The sequence below is a fragment of the Macrotis lagotis genome, chromosome 2 (assembly GCF_037893015.1).
Source record: "Macrotis lagotis isolate mMagLag1 chromosome 2, bilby.v1.9.chrom.fasta, whole genome shotgun sequence".
Taxonomy (NCBI): domain Eukaryota; kingdom Metazoa; phylum Chordata; class Mammalia; order Peramelemorphia; family Peramelidae; genus Macrotis; species Macrotis lagotis.
In genome coordinates, this window is record NC_133659.1 from 66,021,274 (window position 1) to 66,039,060 (window position 17,787).

General features: G+C 38.5%; 1 long non-coding RNA gene across 2 annotated transcripts in view; it reads left to right on the plus strand.

The window, feature by feature from the left end:
- The window catches only part of LOC141512798 (uncharacterized), a 195,016-nt gene that overhangs the window by 83,578 nt on the left and 93,651 nt on the right, over positions 1-17,787 (plus strand). For both annotated transcript variants that reach the window (XR_012475600.1, XR_012475601.1), the window contains one exon: positions 16,730-16,779. This is a non-coding gene — a long non-coding RNA (uncharacterized LOC141512798). The remainder of the gene's footprint in view (positions 1-16,729; positions 16,780-17,787) is intronic.

A 17,787-nucleotide genomic window follows, 5' to 3' on the forward strand; every position in this document is an offset into this window, starting at 1 on the left:
ACTCAGGTCCTCCTGAATCCAGGGCTGGTACTCTATTCACTGTGCCACCTAGCTTCCCCAGTCTGAGCAGTTATACCATTCACCTTTTTTAAAGTTTTTTTTAAGCATCTCATGAGTGCCTGCCCTTTTAATGCTTAGCTGCTCAATGGTCATCTGCTCAAATTTCCTCTGAGTACTTGTCCAATTTCCCTGCTGTCCCACTCATGCATTTCTTGTATGATATACTCCATGTCACTTATACACAAATTAATAATATGCTGCAGTTTAGTTGCACTTGCCATATTGGGAACTCTTCATTGCCCTTTTTGGAAAGTAAGGAAAACCTTCCAAGAAGTCCTGACTCAGAAGGGGCAGGGAAATTTCTCCAGTTTCCCTATCCCCACTCCTATTTAGTTCTTCCTTCTAACTTAATTCTTAGAGTAGTTCTTGGTTGTTTTTTTTTTGTAAGGCAATGGGGTTAAGGTGATTTGCCACACTTAGGTAATCATTAAGTATCTGAGTTCAGATTTGAACTTAGGTCCTCCAGACTCCAGGGTTTGTGTTCTATCCACTGTCCCACCTAGCTGTCCCTAGAATAGTTCTTTACTGCTCAGACTGCTTTAGAACACTATGCTCAAGGAGACTTCTCTGAAGCAGTGACACTGGTTAAGTGTTTCCTTAAACATTTCCCTGCTGAGATGCAAGTTACTCACAGTAAGTTAATGAGAGAATACAGATATTACTAAAAGGATAATTAGGCATAATATATTCATAGTTGCCAGGGTATGGTATTGGAATACTCACTGGAATTCCAGCAAGAATTCTTGAAAGAAAGATAATTCCTCTTGAAAATAATGGATTCTGGGGGGCAGAGCCAAGATGGCAACAAGAAAGGATCGAGTCTCAGGAGCTCGCTCATAAAATTCATAAGCTAAGGACTCTAACTAAACTTTGAAGAGGCAGAACCCACAGAGGGACCCAGGGAGGCAGTTCTCCTACTCAAGGTAACCTGGAAAAGAGCAGAAAGGCTCTGCTCTCCGGGGTCGGAGGGGCGGCCCGCCAGAGGGGTGGCCCACCAGAGTGAAAGAACTTCAGCCTCCCGGAGGCAGCCCCAGGGCACTGAGAGCCGTGGCTCATAGCAGCAGGGGAGTCTCCTGAGCTGCACCCCGGGGAGCACAGGGCACAAAGTGAGGGAACAGCGGGGGACCTCTGCCAGAGCGAGCACGTGGAGCCCAGCCCTCAGGGCACACAGCCAGCAGCTTGGTCTTTCAGCAACCCAGATCCAGGAACAGAAGCAGGTGGAGCCCCTAAGCAGGGCATGAGCCCATTGAACCGAGGGAGGGGAGGGGAGAGAGAGAGAGAGAGAGAGAGAGAGAGAGAGAGAGAGAGAGAGACTGCAGAGCTCTGTCCTCTGTCCCTGGAACAGGACTCTGGGGCTCTGACCACATTCAGATCCTGATTGCAGTCTAGGCCCCCCCATAGAACAGCAGCCCCCCCGCCAATCTCAGCCCCGTGGCAGAGAGAGGCGCTTATTGTCATTCACAGACCAGGAGGGAGGACACAGCCTCATATACTGAGACCCTTGTGGGAGTGTCCCAAAAGCTCAGGAAGCACCCCAAAACCAGGCTAAGGCTGGGAAAATGAGCAAGCAGAGAAAAAAGAGGAATACTATTGAGAAATATTTTGCAAATGAGCCCAAGAAGGATCAAAATGTTCAGTCTGAAGATGAGGAAGCACAAGCTCCTGCATGTAAAGACTCCAAGAAAAACAAAAATTGGGCTCAGGCTATGACAGAGCTCAAAAAAGACTTCGAAAATCAAATGAGGGAGTTAGAAGAAAAACTGGGAAAAGAAATGAGAAAGATGCAGGAAAAACATGAAAATGAAGTCAGCAGCCTAGTCAAGGAAATCCAAAAAAACTCTGAAGAAAATAGCATGCTAAAAACCAGCTTAGGTCAAATGGATAAAACAGTTCAAAAAGTTATGGAGGAGAAGAATGCTTTAAAAAGCAAAACTGGCCAGAGGGAAAAAGAGATAAGAAAACTCTCTGAGGAGAACAAATCCTTCAGACAATGAATAGAATTCAGGGAGACTGATGAATTTACCAGAAATCAGGAATCAATACTTCAAAACCAAAAAAATGAAAAATTAGAAGAAAATGTGAAATATCTCATTGAAAAAATAACTGATATGGAAAACAGACTTAGGAAAGATGATTTAAAAATTCTTGGAATACCTGAAAATCAGGATCGGGAAAACAGCCTTGACATCATCTTTAAAGAATTACTACAGGAAAATTGCCCTGATATTCTAGAAGCAGAGGGAAAAATAGAAATGGAGAGAATCCACCGATCCCCCGCGAGAAAAAGATCCCCAAAAAACCAACCCCTAGAAATATTACAGCCAAGTTCCATAACTCCCAAGTCAAAGAGAAAATATTACAAGCAGCCAGAAGGACACAGTTCAAATATTGTGGAGCTGCAGTCAGGATCATGCAGGACTTGGCAGCAGCTACATTGGAAGCTCATAGGGCTTGGGATATAATATACCGGAAGGCAAAAGGGCTTAGAATGCAGCCAAGAATGAACTACTCAGCAAGGATGAATGTCCTCTTCCAGGGAAAAAGATGGACTTTCAATGAACCAGGGGAATTTCAAATGTTCTTGTTGGAATGGCCAGAGCTGAACAGCAGGTTTGATCTTCAAATACAGGACTCAGGTGAAGCATAGAGATTGGAGGAGATGGGGGGAAAATATGAGGGACTTAATGATGATGAACTGCATGTATTCCTGTATAGAAAAATGACACTGATAATACTCATAATGAACCTTCTCAGTTAATAGAGAAGGTAGAGGGAGCTTTTATAGTTGAAGCACAGGAGAAAGCTGAATTTGAAGATAAAATATGGTGTAAAAATGGAGTCAATAGGAAAAAAAGGGAAATGTAATGGAAGAAAGAAAAAGAAGAGGAGGAATAGGCCAAGATATTTCATATAACAAGATTTTTCTTTATTACAATGAGCTACTGCAATGATATGGAAGGGAGGAAGGCAAGGGGGAATGAGGGAAACTTCGCTTTCATCAGAGGTGGTTAGGAGAGGAAACAGCATATATACTCAATGGGGTATAGGCATCTGGAGTAAGAAAGGGTGGGGACAGGGGGAAGGTGGGGTACGTGAGTGATGGAGGAGAGGATGAACCATGGGGGGGAGACTGGTCAGATATAACACATTTTCTTTTTTACTTCTTGCAAGGGGCTGAGATTGGATGGCCTGTCTGGGACCATAGGGCCAGGTGGATGCTGGGCCTAAGGGGTGGTATGGGGGCTCGGGGCCTCTTGGCCCTAGAGCCGGGGATCTATCTGCTGCGCCACTCAGCGACCCTACAGCAGACTCAGAGTGAAAGGAGAGAGAGAATATGGCACATGGTAGTGGAGAAATATGAAAGGAGGGAGTTGCAATCAGCAATGGCAATGGTGGAAAAATATGGAAGTAACTTTTGCCATGGACTTATCATAAAGAATGTGATCCACCCGCGACAGAGTTGGTGGTGTTGGAACACAGACTGAAGCACATTTTTTATTATTATTATTTGGGGGGGTGCAGGGCAAATGGGGCTCGGTGGCCTGCCTGGGGCAGCATAGCAGGGTGATTGTTGGGTGTCTGAGGCTGGATTTGGACCCGGGTGCTTCTGGCTCAAGGGCCAATGCTCTGTCTGCCACCTAGCCACCCCTACTATTATTACTATTTTATTTTATTTTGGGTCTTTTTTTTCTTTTTCTTTTTTGGTTTTTGCAGGGCAGTGGGGTTCGGGTAGCTTGCATGTCACACAGCTGGGTGATTGTTGGGTGTATGGGGCCGGATGTGGGCTCGGGTGCTCGTGGCTCCAGGGCTGGTGCTCTGTCCATTGCGCCACCTGGCCATACCTACAATTATTACTATTATATTTTTTATTTTAATTTTTTCTCTCTCCCCTTTATCGCTCAAGCAAGTCTATATTTATGGGGGGAGGGGGTATTTCATTTACTCTTAAGAATATTTTATTAATGTAAAAAACATTATTTGTACAAAATAAGAATAAATATTAAATTAATAAAAAAAAGGAAATAATGGATTCTGGGGCAGCTAGGTAGCACAGTGGATAAAGCACTGGCCCTGGAGTCAGGAGTACCTGGGTTCAAATCCTGTCTCAAACACTTAATAAATACCTAGCTGTGTGGCCTTAGGCAAGTCATTTAACCCCATTTGCCTTACAAAAACCTAAAAAAATGGATTCTAATAGGTAAACCAAAGTATTGGAAAAGTTGCAAAGAAAGAAATCCCAAGCTAGCAGTACTGGCAAATGTATTTTGTTGGGGTATTTACCAATTTTTTTCCTCAAAAAATTACCATTAAAATGGAGGAAATTTTTGACTTTTTAAAGAGCCATACACATGATCTCCCTTGCTGTTAAAAGTTCTTTATGACTGCAGTTAATTATTAGAAATAATTAAAATGGAATGCAGACATTTGTGAATTTTAATGATGAAGGAAGTCACGTAGCCCCATTGCCTTACAAAAATAAAAATAATAAAGTAAGAGGTAATTTCAGAGAGAAAAATACAAATATTAAAGGTAATCGGGAAAAGTCTCTTATAGAAGGTGAGATTTGAGGTAAATAAAGCAGGAAGGAAGGAAAGGAGGAAGAGAGGAAGGAAGGAAGGAAGGAAGGAAGGAAGGAAGGAAGGAAGGAAGGAAGGAAGGAATTAAGGAAAGAAAAGTAGTTAGATGGCTCAATGGATAAAGTGTTGGATACACATGGATAAAGTCAGAAAGATCTGAGTTCAAATTTTATGTTATATACTTACTAATTCTATGACCTCTACTTGCCTACTGGAGAAGGAAATGGCAAACCATTCCAGTATCTTTGCCAAGAAAACCTTATGAATAATATAGTCCATGGAATCACAAAGAGTTGAACATAACTGAACAACAATAGCAACAAAATAAGTATGACAGAGAAACCAAGATAGAGGTGAATCAGGAAAAGCTTTTCAGATGAGGGTGTAACTGGAGTTAGAGGTGGAAGATGGACTATCATCCTGAAGGAACAGTTAAATTGTGGTTACACTACTGACCATGAAGAAAGTAAGGGGTAAGAAGATTGGAAAGGTAGGAAGGGGTCAGGTTGTGAAGAGCTTTTAAATGTTGAATATAATTTCATATTTGATACTAAAGATAACAGGAATCAAACAGGAGGGTGACATGGGTACTTTAGGAAGAACACTGATCATGGCTGAATGGAAAATAGACTGGAGGGGGAAAAGTCTGTGCAAGAGATTTGGTTAGAATTGACTTTAAATGGTACTAGACCTTCTGGACAGGAAGGACATGAGCAAGCATGATTGTGAAGTTTTGATGAGATGTCAGCAACTTTGGTGTAAGATGAAAAATTCCCCACTCTTTTCTCAGAACCTTGGGCTTTTCATTCATTGCAAGCTTCTTGTTTGTGGTAGTGATGGTGGTAATAATCTTGGGTTTAAGGAAGAACTTGGCTCTCTGGAGGGTTTCTGATGAGCTAAAGAGAATTCTGCCATCTAATTGCTCACCTGGGAGGTGCTTCCTGGAGGGGGGTTTCCATAGCTGAAGAAGGAATCATGAAGAGTATGAAGGAGCCCAGCCCTTAGAGAGATAAGCCCCTGATGATCTGAGAAGATTAAAGGGGCATTTAGAGAGCTGGCTGACTCACTATGCCTAGTGGAACCTCTTCATGGATGAGAAGTTAAGGATTCTTAAGATACTGAGAAGAACATTCCCAGAAACTCGAGGAAAAGCTAATCTTGATAGATTGTATTTGGATCACCTCCTCCTGCCTCCCCAACTCTACATCTCCACAATTCCATACATAGAAATTTCAGGGTATATATTTTGTCACTGAATGAAATTTGTAGGGTAGGATAAGGAAAGAATGAAAATTATACCCTGACCCCCTGACCCTTAGTAGGGTTGGAGGAGACCTGGAAAAATACCTTTGTGACACAGGGCTGCTGTCAATGACTTTGAAGATAGTCAAGAATCATAAGTACACAAAATGTAAAAGGGGGAGATAGATTTCTGATAGTACCATGGTGAACACAAACATAAGGCATGCATTAGATTTCTGATTGCTCCATGGTGTTAGATCTATAGATTTATGACTTGTTATTTGATTAGAATTATTTGCTATAGGCCTGTACTTTCATTAATATAGGGAATTCCTAGCATTTCCCCTATCCTAAAATAAAGAATTTTTTAAATGAAAAACTATAGAAAATAATTTTTCAAATTATATGGTATCTTTTTCATTGGTGTTTACACTGTATATCTATCTACAATGTATGTATAGATATGTTGAAACAGTCATGCATACAACCAATCATACATTTATGCATATTATTCATATACTCATTTATATGTCTGTTTGGTCTGAGTCTGTGAATGATGATGGGTAACTCTTAGTATTGAAACTTTTTCCATTAATGCTGAGCATCATCTCTCTGAAACTAATACTTTTAGAGAGCTGCCTAGGAGTCTAAAAAATGAAGTGACTTACCTATAGTCAGACAGATTGCATGTGTCAGAAATAAGACTTAAATTTTTCTGACTCCAAAATTCTTTCCAGTACATGTTGCTTTTCATGGTTACAAAAAAGTTGCAAATATTTGCCTTTTAACTGGCTTAACATATTTTCATAGATAATAATATTCAGCTTCTTGAGAGACCTTGTGATGAGGGAAGGTGGATGGATTTAGAATAATAATGATGATAATAGTTAGCATTACTTTGCCTTAATCACTGAATGGGCATTGCTTCAGTCAAACTGAGACCTGTTAAAGACCTTAGCCTAAAAAAGCTGAGGTCTCCCACTGCATCCAGGACTATCTCCAGTCATCCTGATCCATATCTGCCCACTGAATCCAGATAACTTGAGAAGAGAATGTGAGGCTGATGAATTTTCATAGTCCCTCCCCATCAACTTCAATTCATTTGCATCTCATGGCATTATATCCCTGATGCCATAGTCCTCTTTAAAAATGAAGAACAAATAGCAGTTATTTGCCAGGTGCCCTAAAATATTATTTTATTCAGTCTCCATAACAATCCTGGTAGGTGTTATTATTCTCATTTTACATTTGAAGAAACCAAGGTAAATAATGGTTTCTTGACTTACCCAAAGTCACACAGCTAGAAAGTATTTGAATTCAAGTCTTCTTGACCCCAGGACCTGTGTGCTATCCCTTGCTCTACCTAACTGCTGGTCTTTTGGAAGAGACTCATATGGAATAGTAGTTCTCAAACATTTCAGACTTAGATTCTCTTTATATTCTTAAAATTATTGAGAAAATTCAAAGAATATGTTTGTTAATATTAACCACCTTAGAAATTAAAATGTCATAGTATTATAATGAAAATACCTTTGACCTCACAGACTCCCTGAAAGGATCTCAAAGACTTCCAGAGGTCCCCAGACCATGCTTGAAGAGTCTTTGATACAGAGGGTATGAATATCGGAGATCCACAAAGTTTAACTTTCTTTCTGTAATAATAGAGCATGGGAAATCTCATGTCAATATAGGGATACATCAAATTCTTTTAAAAGAAACTGACTCTCAATAAGTTCAAATTTAGAGATACTAAAAATCAATGTTTGGGGAGCGGGGGAAGGCTTTATTTGATAGAGTAACCAATAGGGATATCAACTATAGGAAATTCCCTCCTTGGCACAGGGTGCCACCATATGGGAATTCCAAGATACATTTCTCACCATTTGTTGCTGGTTGTTTCCAGGTTAGATTCACACTGGGCTAGTGTAGTCCCCTTTCTACTCATCATATGAAAGAAAGAAAGAATCCAGGATGCCCAAGTTCATTGTCACATAGGATTTGCAGGGGGTATACTTCTGATTCTTAATTTCATCACCATGACTCAGTTGTCTTCTTATCTTGAAAGCTCCCTCTGCACCTGGGGGCCATCTCGATCTGGATCATCCCTCCCCCAAGCTAACCCCCTTCCTCCATTGGTGAGTCCCCTTCACGGTCCCTCCATTTGGGGGACAGGCCCAGAGCTTCCATGCTTCTTTCTGGTAATGAGAGTCAGAGTTCTAAATCTCTCTGGACTCCACCACCATGACTCAGCTTTCTCCTCACTCTGGAACTTCCCTCAGCACCTGGGGGTCATCTCACCATAGAATATCCCTACACCATACCAGTCCTCTTGTCCTGTTGGTGACTTCCTTTCAGGGTTTCCATTTTGATGTTGGTCTGAGAGTAACTATGACCATTTATCTTCTGCCTCTATGTGACATTTCTCCCCAACCTCTTCCCCATTTGTTAGTTTAACTTCTTTGTATGTATTGTTTTCTCTCATTAGACTCTAAGTTCCTTGAGAGCAGGAACTGTCTTGTTTTCCTCTGGTATTTATATCCCTATGGGAAGTGCCTTAAATGTTTGTTGAATATTATTTTATAGCATATATTCTATTATTTTAGTTTTTTTTAGCAAATGGTTGAAAAACTCACAGACTCTAACCTTCTACACAATAGTATTAAAAAAGTATGTGTAGACTGTGGGAAAAAGTATGTCAAATGAAAGCACTCAGTGGGAACCTCATCCAGGGAAATCTCTAGTTATCCTGATCCTAATCTGACCATTGGATCCATATGGCTCCAGAGGAGAAAGTGAGACTTGCATGTCATGGCAAAATCAGTTTTGGTGTATGAAATATTAGCAAAGTACTTTATGTAAAAGCACCACTGGGTTTGTCGGTAATACTAAAATCGACTGCTTTCCATCATTAATCTCATTCTCTAATTTTCTCTTTCATTCCCTCTTACAACAACCTGGCCAGAGGTCATATCCTGGACTACCTCTACCATGGCCTTGCTTAAGTCCTACTCCAACCCTTGGTCCCTTCATCTGATTAAATGGATCCTTTCAGAACTTCCATTTAAGGGTGGGGTCCCTCACCAGTCTCACCCAAATGTCTGCACTCCAGATTTCTGCCTCTGTCTCCCTCAAATCCATTTTAGCTTCTTTTTTTAACTTGTTTGTAGTCTTGTCTCATTAGAATGGAGTAGAGACTGTATTTCTACTTGTATTTTATTCCAAGGCTTGTTGTCCTTTAGTTATGTCCAGATCATTTTACAGATGAAGAAACTGGGGTAAACAGGGTCACACAGGCTAAGTAAATGTCTGAGACTGGATTTGGTCTGAAGATGATAAGTCTTCCTGAATCCAGACCTAATATTCCATGCAATGTACCATATAGCAGGTCATACCAGGCTTAACCCTTAATAAATTGCTTAATAAAATTTGTTGACTGATTCTTTTCTTCTCTGACCTTCATCAGTACTCCCTCTCCTTCCCCTTTCCCTTCCCCATCTCCTTTTCTTTTTCCTTTATTTTTGCCTTTTGTTCCTCAGGGAATGTTTGTGGTACTTAAGGGTAGAAAGCCTGTTATTCCCAACTAATGAATAATTCCTAGACAATTTAGGAAATCAGTCAGCCAGGTTCATAAGCCTATAAGGGAGATTACTCTTGCTGTCCTCATAGTTTAGATGTAACATAGGGTGACGTGATAGATGATTTTTTGTGGCAGGGCTTCTTCCTTCAGCAAGATGTTGCTGAAAGATTAGATCACCCAGGTCAGGGCAAATAAATGTCAGCCTTCAAATAGAAACCAGCATAGGTTCTAGAAAATAAAAGTTGAAGATGATCACCCTATCCCATTATCTTTAAGGGCAAAAGGGTTTCAGTGTCAGTTCTTGCCCATTTACAGTCAAACTTCCCCTCAGGGAAGCTGAAGAATCAAATAACCAAACTTCCCAGGAGATTGTAAATTGCTCCAGGGAAGAATTCTGACTAGAGCTAAGTTTATATATTGAATTTAGCACATAGTTCCTCTTATCTCATGGGAGCTCATTAAATGTCTGGATAATGACTCAATATATCCAAAGCAGATCTCATCATCTTTCTCTCTAAATTTGACTATCTCACATTCCTTATTTCTCTTAATGGTGTCTACCATCTTTTCAAGGACTCAGGTTCATAACCCCTAGGAATCCCTCTTTCACCTTCTACCCCACATTCATTCAGTTGCTCCTTAGTTCTCTCACCATAACTTGAATCTATCCTTTTGTCTCTATTTAACACAAGACATCATAGTTCAAGTCCTATGTCCCTTTTCTTATCATCCATTGTATAAATTATTGTAAAAGTCTGTCCTAATAGGTCTTCCCATCCTTTGTAGAATTTCCAAAATAATCTTTCCAAAATGCAGATCTCATTGGAGCATTACCCTGTTCAAAAAAAATCTCTAATGGCTCCCACTTCTCCAGAGGATAAAATTCAGGCTCATTAGTTTAATTTATTCTCACTAGCCTAGAGAAGACTTATGGAAGATTCAATAAATGACTGGTAAACTCAGTATTTGAAAAACTGTCCCATAAGAGTGGATTAAATTTGAAAGTGTCTAGAGGGTAAAACTAGGAGTAGCTCCCGAAAGACGAGTTTAGGCTTGAGGGAAGGAAAAACTGAACAATTCAAACTGTTTAAAAAGAGGAACTGGCTGATGAGATAAATGGTAGGTTTTTCTTCTTTGGGGAGTCTTAAAGCAAAGACAGGCTTCTTTCTCAACTGCAGGTTGCTCTAGACAGCTTCCAAGATCCCTTCCATGATTCTGTAATATTTTAGGTCTTAACATTCTGACTCTGTTACCTTTCCAGGATTATTTTGCCTCACTCACTTCACATTCACACAACTAATATTCCAAAGACTCTGGCTTATTAACTGTTCTTCCAATTTGACCATTCCAACAACACTGATTTATTAGCTGTTCCACCAATAGAAAATGTTCCTCCAACTTGACGAGCTATTTGCCAACCCTAAGAATTATTTACAGGCTTTTTGTTCCCTGTTCTTAAAAACATATTTCTTCCTATACCTTTCAAAATTCTCTTCAAGATTCATCTCAGATTCCATCTCCTCTAGAAAGCTTCCCAGCTAAAAATGTTCTGCTTTTCCTCAAATGTCCCACAGGACCTGAAAAGAATCTCTCCTTTGCTACTATTATAGTCTATTTTACATTATTCTTCTCTCTGTATCAAGGAATATAAAATCTTTGAAAGCAGGAATTGTTCACTTTTTATCTTTATATCACCAGCACCTAGCTCAGTGTATTTAATGGTGGGACCCCAAAAAATAAACCCACCCCAACCAAAACAAAACTAAACAACAAACCCTAATATTGTTGAATTGAATTTAATATTAGTGAGACTGACAATCAATTGATGTGGTTAAGTTTCAGAGAAGAAACCTTCCCATTTGTCATATGAATATTTCTGTTTTCCCACTGAGAGCTAAATTTTTACCAGCTATAGGCAATCATTTAAGTTCTTTTAAGACCAACCTCCTGGGGACTCTTTCAATTCCATGATCTGAAACTACCCAAAGCAGAAGTTGTTCACAGTGCACCCTTGTTATCCTTCATATATGGTACTCTTTCTCTTGACTCCAAGCATTTTTACTAATTGTTCCCCATGCCTAGAATGCAATTCCTCTTCATCTCCACCTCCTGAATCTTTTTTTGATTTTCTTCAAGTCTAAGTGGCTGTAAGAAGTCTTTGCCACTCTTACCACCTTAATGCTAGTGCCTTCCCTCTATTAATTATCTCTAATCTATCCTGTTATGCCTTATTTGTAGCTAGTCATTTGCATATTATCTCTCCTGTTAGACTGTGATCTCCTTGAGAGCAGGGGCAGGTTTGTTTTGTTTTATTATTCATTCCTTATTTATTTGCCATTCTTTGTATCCCTAGTTGGTGCTTAATAAAAGCATTACGACTTGAATTGACTTTTTTCGTTTTGTAATAGAACCTGGTCCAAATGTAAGAATTTTTCCCTGATGGGATTCCCAAAGAGATAGAAGGCTGGAAGTTGATGACTTCAAGCTGGTACCCAAGTAAGTGCTCTAAAATGATCTAGTATGATTTCATCTCTGATCAATAATTATCTCTGATCACAGGGAATCTCTCAACCAGTTTCAGGATCTATGATGTATGTCCTTGTGAGTCAAGACTCTGACTCTAGTTCCTACCTTGGTAGGAAACATGTGAGGATTTCCTCCCTGGACACTTCTTGTCTCATAACAGATTCCTATGTTAATCTGTCCCAAGTTTTGACCCCATTAGCTGTGCAACCACAACTAAACTGGAATACTATAGAGATAAAGATTTCAGTACCAACATAAGAAAGAATTTTAAACCAATGGAACCTGCCCCCAAATCATTGCATTGTTCAGGAGGTAGTGAATTCTTTAACTCTAGAAGTTTTCAACAAAAGGAAACTCCATGTAAACTCCCCAATCTGTACTTTTCTTATACTTCTGACTTCAACTCTACCTTCTGTATCTCAGCAATTGATCTCAGAATCTGTTTTACTGAGATTAAGACTACCCATCATTGGGTCTTTCCTGTCCCATCTGTTACATTTCAAAACTTCTCTACCACTCATCTTTTCCTCCTTCATTTCAGTGTTCTGAGGTGGAAAGGACTATCAGAAGAAGAGGCAATGTGGTACAGAAGAAACTGGATTGGATTTAATGTCATAGAACTTAGATTCAGTTCCTTACTTTTTCCATTTATAACCTGCATGACTTTAGGCAAGTTTGTGAGCCATTTTCAAAATGAGGAAGGTTAAGTTTGATGGCATGCCAAGGTCTTTTCTACTCTAACACATGTTGATTTATTTTCTGTTATCTTCAATATTTATTGATAGATATCTGGAATCTTTTAGTTTATTTGAAGGTCATAGTCCCTTTTGCTATTAGTATTTACCCTGCTGGTGTATTTGCTTTTGTGCAAAATCTTAATTGAATTTTCCCTGAGATTGGTAATTTTAGGGTTTTTTTCCTCTCATATTTCTTTATCACTCATTTCCTGACTCCTTTGATGTCAGTTTCCCTGAGGGGGGTTGAATCAAAGTTATTTTAGCCTCTTCCCAAGCTGGGCAATTCACATGACTTAAGCTTCAGTCTCTGTCCCAAGTGACATTTTAGAGGAAAAGAGCAGAGAAAGCTTCATTTTTTGTTTTTTGTTTTTGGTTTTATGCCACTGGGAGGAGAACAGGCCTGAGAGTAGTGGCCAACACGGGAGAAGGAACTGAGTGAAGATTAGAAATAAGAGATTAACTCTCTTTCACATATTAAATCATTGAGTTATTCCTTCCCTGATACTTGGTATCCTAGACCATAAAGACAGCTGAGATTATCTTGCTCATAATTTCTATTGTTGATCTCATGCCCTGGAACACAAGATTCTTCCTAAATCTAAATCTATGATACTATGATCCTCTTCCCTAGGCTCTTGCTAATCTCTCCACTAATGCTGTTGTCTCAACCCTTTCTTGTATCCTCTTAGACTTGGGCTCTATCCATTATTCTTTCTCTGTTTCTATCACTATCTTAGTTTCTTTCTCTCTTTTACTCTTCTCCCTCTATCCAATTTAGCTTCAATCCCTCCCCTTTCCTATGCCTACATCTCAGATCAATAATTATTTCTTATCATAGGGAATCCCTTGGCCAGTTTCAATAGCTATGCTAAATCTGTGTATTAAGGATATATTGAAAATAGGTCCCTCACTCCTCACATTTTCCTTAAGCACTTTGTTTAGACCTCTCTTTTGCCTCTAGCATATTTTACATTGTGTTATATTTAGCTGTGAAGATTTTTATCTTTCCCTATTAGATTCCCAATTTTTGGCAGCTTTCATCTCCTTAACATTTCCATTAAAGTTGTACTAAGAACTTGACCTTGGGTTCTCAATTATTTTGTTGGCCAGGAATCTCTCTCTCTCTCTCTCTCTCTCTCTCTCTCTCTCTCTCTCTCTCTCTCTCTTCTCTTCTCTTCTCTTCTCTCTCTCTCTCTCTCTCTCTCTCTCTCTCTCTCTCTCTCTCTCTCTCTCTCTCTTAGTTGAGGACTAGTGCATGTTGGGAGAGGCTCTTCACCGGAATGACCACCTGACAATGATTTTTTTCATCATAGCAATTCTGGAAGATCATCTATCGTGTCATGGAAAATTGTATTCTGTGTCAGTAAGGAGTGCCTGCACTGAAAAATAAGAAGTCCTCAACTACTAGTTGTATTTTTAGCATACATTACATAGAAACTTAATATATATATATTTAATTGAACTGAACTTTTGTCCTAGGATTGCCTACCTCATCTGTCAATGAGCTAACTACTGAGGATGTAAAGATGAAAGTCACTTCACTTTTTTTATAAGAATTTACTGATAATTTATAGATAATTTAATTTACAAATAATTTATATCCTCATACCTGCCTCCCATAAAATACACACATACTTATGGCAAAATAGATATGTACATGTGCATTTATATACATTCACAAAGAGCCACTAGCTGTTGTCAACAATAATATATATCCAGCTAGTGGAGAATTCCTTGACAAAGGCAAATAAGTAAATTAAACAAAATAGAAATTGTGAGTAAATTTGAGAGGGTTAATGAAAAACTGAAGAGGAAACCAACTTCCTCATGTAAAACATGACAAACAACAGTCCATTTTATGAATAGGTATCTATATACTGAGAACCTAGCATGCCCACTAGGAAATATATTGTAATTTTCTCTAGATGGATACGAATGTCCCCTTCTTTTATATCAGTTGATTCACAAATGTTTATTGAATTTCTGCTATTTGTCCAGCATGCTGCTTTAGTACTGTGGGAAGATTCCCCCCCAAAAAAATAATAGTTTCATTGGAAAGGCAAGCTTTATACAAAAGAAGCATTAATGGCAAATAAAAGACAATATCCAGGTTTTTTCCATCTTTTCAGTAAATATTTATTGAATATCTTCTTTTATGGAAAGAAAAATGATATTGAAGCAAAGTGAGGCATGATTTTCTCCTGAACAAGATTACAGTTTATTAATAGTTATTCATGTAGCTGTTAATAAAGTAGGTCAGACTATCCCTCAACTTATTTGAGTCAGTGATTATAATGGGTCTGAGAAAACCATATTTCTTTTTTTTAAAAGATTTATTTATTTTGAGTTTTACAATTTTCTCCTAATCTTCCTTCCCTCCCCTCAGCCCCCACAGAAGGCAATTTTCCAGTCTTTACATTGTTTCCATGGTATACCTTGATCCAAATTGAATGTAATGAGAGAGAAATCATATCCTTAAGGAAGAGACATAAAGTTTAAGAGATAGCAAGATCAGACAATAAGATATTCTTTTTCTGAATTAAAGTTTATAGTCCTTGGTCTTTATTCAAACTCCACAGTTCTTTCTCTGAAAACAGATGGTATTCTCCATTACAGAGAGCCCAAAATTGTCCCTGATTGTTGCACTGATGGAATGAATGAGTCCATCAAGGTTAATCATCGCCCCCATGTTGCTGTTAGGGTGTACAGCGTTTTTCTGGTTCTGCTCATCTCACTCAGCATCAGTTCATGCAAATCTCTCCAGGCTTCCCTGAATTCCCATCCCTCCTGGGAAAACCATATTTCTTAAGACTCAATTGAGATCTTCAGGGTTGTTGAAAAACCTTATGATTAGCTGCAGCTGAGAAAAATGGGTTGGCTTTCATTTGTGGTTGATCAGACCCCTGTCCCACAATTAAGGAATGCTAATTGCTTTATGGACCCAGTTGCCTCTAGTAATCTTGGCCAGAAAATCAGAACCACCCCAATAATAAGACCCCCTCTACCAACATTATCTTCCCTTGGAGACTAAATCACCCCTAATTTTGACAAGGAGAGGCAAGGACAGAAGAGTCATCCCCTGGGAACAGGGATGGTTTAAGCTGGTTCTTCTGCTCCCCCACTACTCCTAGAAGGGACATCAAAGATCTTCCATATTTTAATACCTTTTGTGACCGTCAATTAGACATCTCATTTACTTCTTTTAGGATTGGTTCAATTCAAATTATCACTCAATTCAGATCCTATTAAGGCAGCTGGGGGCCTTAGGTACAGTGCCTGGGGTCAGGAAGATTCATTTTCCTGAGTTCAAATCTGACTTCAGGTATTAACTAGTTGTATGCCCTTAGACAAGATATTTAATCTAATTTACCTTAGTTTCTTCATCTGTATATTCAGGATAACAATAGAACCTACTTCCCAAGGTTGTTTTGAGGCTCAAAAGACATAATAATTGTAAAGCACTTTGTACAGTATTTGCTCCAAGTAAGAATTAAATAAATTTTAGCTATTGCTATTACTATTATTCATCTCATATTTTACTAAAAGAATGTTAACTTTCTCTTCTCTTTTCAATATCTCTATACTCCTCAACACCATCCTTTATTCCAGACTCTCATGAAGAGGTGAATTTTCTCTACAATCAAGGTCCAATTTTTCATAAGTTCCTTTCTTAACATTTCCTTCCATCTTCTCCATCAGATTGCTTCCACTAACATCCCCTTTCTCTAATCTTCAATTTATCCTTATCTCTCATATAAAACTACCAAGCCACTTCTATCCTGAAAGAAAAAAAACTTTACTGGATCTTATTATCTCCTCAAACTTTCATCCTATAACTCTTTCACTTAAAATATATAATCTCTTTCACAGTTAAACTCCTTCAAAAAGATGTCAACTCATTATTTTCTTTTTCCTCATTCATTTTTCAGTACTTTGCCATTTGACTGCCCATCTCATTATTCAACTGAGTGCTCTCTCCAAAGTTAACACTGATTTTTTTTTTTTTTTAGGTTTTTGCAAGGCAATGGAGTTAAGTGTCTGAGACCGGATTTGAACTCAGGTATTCCTGACTCCAGGGCCAGTGCTCTATCCACTGTACCACCTAGCTGCTCCCAACAATGATTTCTTAATTGCCAAATCATATGGTCTTTTATCAGCCCGTATCCTTCTTAAACTCTCTTCTGTTTGGCACTGTTGACCATCTTTTCCTCCTGAACACTCATCTCAAGGAGTTTGGTTCTTTTACCCCCTATTTGACCATTCTTGTTTTTTCTCTTTTTGCCAGTCTCCTCATGTATATCATATCCCTTAACAAAGGTTGTTTCCCTAAATCTCTTTCCTGGGCCCTGTTCTCTTCTTTCTCTAAACTCTCTAATTTGGTGATCTCATCAACCCCATGAGTTTAATTATCATCTCTATGGAAAATACTTCTGAATATATAAATAAGGGAATGAAAGTAAATAAATATGTATGCTTCTCTCTACTTTCCTTATCTATTGAAATACCCTCCTAAATTGATTCCCTGGAGAAACTCATTTTTTTCCTATCTACTCTATCATACATATATATGCAAAGTGATTTTCCTAAAGAACAAATATAAATATTAAATATTCTGTTCAATAGACTATTACTCTCATTGTCTCCAAGATCCTACATCAGTGTCTTGTAGGAATTAAAAAATTATAGCTTTTGTTTTTATATCACCACTATTTCTCAATATTTTTCTGATTTCAGCAAGTGTGGTATTAAATGCAATATTCATCATTGTTTGTCTCCCACCTCTTCAAAGAAACAAGAGGGAGGTGTCTTCTTATATATTTTCTTAGTCAAATTTAGTCATTACATTTTCAGGTTTAGGTTTTGATTGTTTTGTTGCTTTTCTTTCTAATTACATAATTTGTTTATATATATATATATATATATATATATATATATATATAATTTTCCTGTTTCTTCTTACTTTACTTTCTATCAGTACTTGTAAGTTTTCCCATGCTTTCCAAATATTCATTATATTTATTATTCCCTATAGCACCTGTAAGAAATGTGGTACATCAATCAATCAAAA